Source organism: Entelurus aequoreus, linkage group LG18 (genome assembly GCF_033978785.1).
Source record: "Entelurus aequoreus isolate RoL-2023_Sb linkage group LG18, RoL_Eaeq_v1.1, whole genome shotgun sequence".
NCBI classification, from domain to species: Eukaryota; Metazoa; Chordata; class Actinopteri; order Syngnathiformes; family Syngnathidae; genus Entelurus; species Entelurus aequoreus.
The window spans coordinates 48665517-48670516 of NC_084748.1; the positions used below are offsets into that span (position 1 = coordinate 48665517).

General features: G+C 40.0%; 1 protein-coding gene across 5 annotated transcripts in view; it reads left to right on the forward strand.

Moving 5' to 3' along the window:
- Nucleotides 1-5000, forward strand: part of LOC133634216 (RNA binding protein fox-1 homolog 2-like) — a 144749-nt gene that overhangs the window by 121819 nt on the left and 17930 nt on the right. The window lies entirely within an intron of this gene.

Consider the following 5000-nt stretch of genomic DNA (forward strand, 5'->3'; position numbering starts at 1 on the left):
CCTAAGTTCATGCATGTACCAAAGCCAAAAGCAGTTGTCACGTTGTGTAAAAGGTAAATAAAAAGAGAATACAACAAATCCTTTTCAACTTATATTCGATTGAATAGACTGCAAAGACAAGATATTTCATGTTCACGCTGACAAACTTTATTTTATTTGCAAATTATCATGAACTTAGAATTTAATGACAGCAACACATGGCAAAAAAGGCATTTTTACCAGTGTGTTACATGGCCTTTCCTTTTAACAACACTCAGTAAAGGTTTGGGAAGTGAGGAGACACATTTTTGAAGTGGAATTCTTTCCCATTCTTGCTTGATGTACAGCTTAAGTTGTTCAACAGTCTCCCTTCTCATATTTTAGCCTTCACACATGTCTGGACTACAGGCAGGCCAGTCTAGTACCCGCACTCTTTTACTATGAAGCCGCGCTGTTGTAACACGTCTTGCTGAAATAAGCAGGGGCGTCCATGATAACAACATATGTTGCTCCAAAAGCTGTATGTACCTTTCAGCATTAATGGCGCCTTCACAGATGTGTAAGTTACCCATGTCTTGGGCACTAATACACCCCCATACCATCACACATGCTGCCTTTTACACTTTCACCCTAGAACAATCCGGATGGTTCTTTTTCCTCTTTGGTCCGGAGGACACGACGTCCACGGTTTCCAAAAACAATTTGAAATGTGGACTCGTCACCAACAGAACACTTTTCCACTTTGCATCAGTCCATCTTAGATGAGCTCAAACCCGTCGAAGCCGGCTGCGTTTCTGGGTGTTGTTGATACATGGTTTTGGCTTTGCATAGGAGAGTTTTAACTTGCACTTACAGATGTAGCGACCAACTGTAGTTACTGACAGTGGTTTTCTGAAGTGTTCCGAGTCTATGTGGTGATATCCTTTACACACTGATGTGGCTTTTTGATGCAGTAGCGCCTGAGGGATCCAAGGTGTGTAATATCATGGCTTACGTGCAGTGATTTTTCCTGATTTTTTCAACCTTTTGATGATATTACGGAGCGTAGATGGTGAAATCCCTAAATTCCTTGCAATAGCTGGTTGAGAAATGTTGTTCTTAATCAATTTGCTCAGGCATTTGTTGACAAAGTGGTGACCCTCGCCCCGTCCTTGTTTGCATTTCATGGAAGCTGCTTTTATACCCAATCATGGCACCCACCTGTTCCCAATTAGCCTGTTCACCTGTGGGATGCTCCAAATAAGTGTTTGATGAGCATTCCTCAACTTTCTCACTCTTTTTTGCCACTTGTGCCAGCTTTTTTGAAACATGTTGCAGGCATCCAATTCCAAATGAGCTAATATTTGCAAAAAAACAACAAAGTTTCTCAGCGTGAACATGAAATATCTTGTCTTTGCAGTCTATTCAATTGAATATAAGTTGAAAAGGATTTGTTGTATTCTCTTTTTATTTACCATTTACACAACGTGACAACTTCACTGCTTTTGGGGTTTGTAGAACAGTTTTTTAAATTTTTCAGAATTCACACAACTTTGTGTAGCAGGGTTGTTTTTAGAGCTCCTTTAAATAAAACAATGATACTGTCACCAGCCACAACATTAGGTTCACGTCATGGTTGAGTGATGTAGGAATGCAGTGCACCCTGCTGAGTGTTTCCAGAACATGGCAGCTGGACTAAAGTATGACCAGGTACGGTGGAACCTCCATTTACCAACTTCATTTATTCTTGAACACGAAAAGTTGGCACCGTCGAGCAGAGTTCCTCATAAGAAACAATGCAAACATGAATAGTTCACATCGAATCAAACTTGAGTCATATCGAATTTTTTCATGCAAGTGACAAACACAAAGTGCAGTACAAAACAAAACTAACAACTGTAGTAGAAGAAGAGAAGAAAACACACACACATAAAGCACTATTGACAATAACAAAACACACACACACACACACATAAAGCACTATTGACAATAACAAAGCAAACACACACACATAAAGCACTATTGACAATAACAAAGCAAACACACACACATAAAGCACTATTGACAATAACAAAGCAAACACACACACATAAAGCACTATTGACAATATCAAAGCAAACACACACACAAAAAGCACTATTGACAATAACAAAGCAAACACACACACATAAAGCACTATTGACCATAACAAAGCAAACACACACACACATAAAGCACTATTGACAATAACAAAGCAAACACACACACACATAAAGCACTATTGACAATAACAAAGCAAACACACACACACATAAAGCACTATTGACAATAACAAAGCAAACACACACACACACAAAGCACTATTGACAATAACAAAGCAAACACACACACACTATTGACAATAACAAAGCAAACACACACACATAAAGCACTATTGACAATAACAAAGCTAACACACACACATAAAGCACTATTGACAATAACAAAGCAAACACACACACACACACACATAAAGCACTATTGACAATAACAAAGCAAACACACACACATAAAGCACTATTGACAATAACAAAGCAAACACACACACACACACACACTATTGACAATAACAAAGCAAACACACACACACACACTATTGACAATAACAAAGCAAACACACACACACTATTGACAATAACAAAGCAAACACACACACTATTGACAGTAACAAAGCAAACACACACACTATTGACAATAACAAAGCATCAACATGTCACGGCGCTGAGGACTTGAAGAAAAATGCCACCTTTGAGGCGTCCACACTGGAGGATAACAAAAATTGAGATATTTTAAATATTTATTTAAATGGCGTTAGTTTTAGTATTTCTTTGAATGTATATATATATAAATATATATATATACAGTGGTGGTCAAAAGTGTACATACACTTGTGAAGAACATCATGTCATGGCTGTCTTGAGTGTCCAATCAACTCTTATGTTTTTGTGATGTAGTGATTGGAGCACATACTTGTTGCTCACACAAAACATTCATGAGGTTTGCTTCTTTTATGAATTTATTATGTGTCTACTGAAAATGTGAGGGTCAAAAGTATACATACAGCAATGTTAATATTTGCTTACATGTCCCTTGGCAAGTTGACCTGCAATAAGGCGCTTTTGGTAGCCATCCACAAGCTTCTGCTTGACCACTTGACCACTAAATTAGTGCAGTTCAGCTAAATGTGTTGCTTTTCTGACATGGACTTGTTTCTTCAGCATTGTCCACACCTTTAAAGGCCTACTGAAATGATTTTTTTTTATTCAAACGGGAATAGCAGATCCATTCTATGTGTCATACTTGATCATTTCGCGATATTGCCATATTTTTGCTGAAAGGATTTAGTAGAGAAAATCGACAATAAATTTCGCAACTTTTGCTCGCTGATAAAAAAAAAGCCTTGCCTGTACCGGAAGTAGCGTGACGTCAGAGGAGGTAATATCCTCACAATTTTCCTTTGTTTACAATGGAGCGAGAGATTCGGAGCGACAAAGCGCCGATTACCCCATTAATTTGAGCGAGGATGAAAGAGGAACGTGAGAGTGAAGGACTAGAGTGCCGTGCAGGACGCATCTTTTTTCGCTCTGACCGAAATTTAGGTACAAGCTGGCTCATTGGATTCCACACTCTCTCCTTTTTCTATTGTGGATCACGGATTTGTATTTTAAACCACCTCGGATACTATATCCTCTTGAAAATGAGAGTCGAGCACGCGAAATGGACATTTAATGTGACTTTTATCTCCACGACAATACATCGGTGACACACTTAGCTACTGAGCTAACGTGATAGCATCGTTCTCAAATGCGGATAGAAACAAAATAAATAAACCCCTGACTGGAAGGATAGACAGAAGATCAACAATACTATTAAATCATGGACATGTAACTACACGGTTAAAAATTCTCAGCCTGGTAAGGCTTAACAATGCTGTTGCTAACGACGCTAAGGCTAATTTAGCAACTTAGCAACCGGACCTCACAGAACTATGCTAAAAACATTAGCGCTCCACCTACGCCAGCCAGCCCTCATCTGCTCATCAACAGCCGTGCTCACCTGCGTTCCAGCGATCGACGGCGCGACGAAGGACTTCATCCGTGGGTTTGGCGGCAAGCATCGGCTAGGCGTAGTAAGTAGTCCTTGTTGTGTTGCTGTAAGTATTGTACTTAGCCGCTAATACACCGATCGATCCCACCTACAACGTTCTTCTTTGCAGTCTCCATTGTTCATTAAACAAATTGCAAAAGATTCACCAACACAGATGTCCAGAATACTGTGGAATTTTGTCGAAGAAAACAAGAGGTTTTTGTATCGGGTCGATGGGGTCCAACCACTTCCGTGGATTTTGTGACGTCACGCGCATAAATCATATCCAAAGGAGTTTTTCAACCGGAAGTGTGGCGGGAAATTTAAAATGTCACTTTATAAGTTAACCCGGCCGTATTGGCATGTGTTGCAATGTTAAGATTTCATCATTGATATATAAACTATCAGACTGCATGGTCGCTAGTAGTGGCTTTCAGTAGGCCTTTAAGTCAGGACTTTGGGAAGGCCATTCTAAAACCTTCATTCTAGCCTGATTTAGCCATTCCTTTACCACTTTTGAGGTGTGTTCCTGTTGGAACACCCAACAAGACCCAACCTCCGGGCTGATGATTTTAGCTTGTCCTGAACAATTTGGAGCTAATCCTCCTTTTTCATTTAAAGCAGCAGTTCCACTGGCAGCAAAACAGGCCCAAAGCATAATACTACCACCACCATGCTTGACGGTAGATATGGTTGGTGTTCCTGCGATTAAAGGCCTCACCTTATCTCCTCCAAACATATTGCTGGGTATTGTGGCCAAACAGCTCACTTTTTGTTACATCTGCCATCACATGGACAAAGATGCAACCTTCTGGAGGAAAGTTCTGTGGTCGGATGAAACAAAAATGGAGCTGTTTGGCCACAATACCCAGCAATATGTTTGGAGGAGAAAAGGTGAGGCCTTTAATGCCAGGAACACCATGCCTGCCATCAAGCAT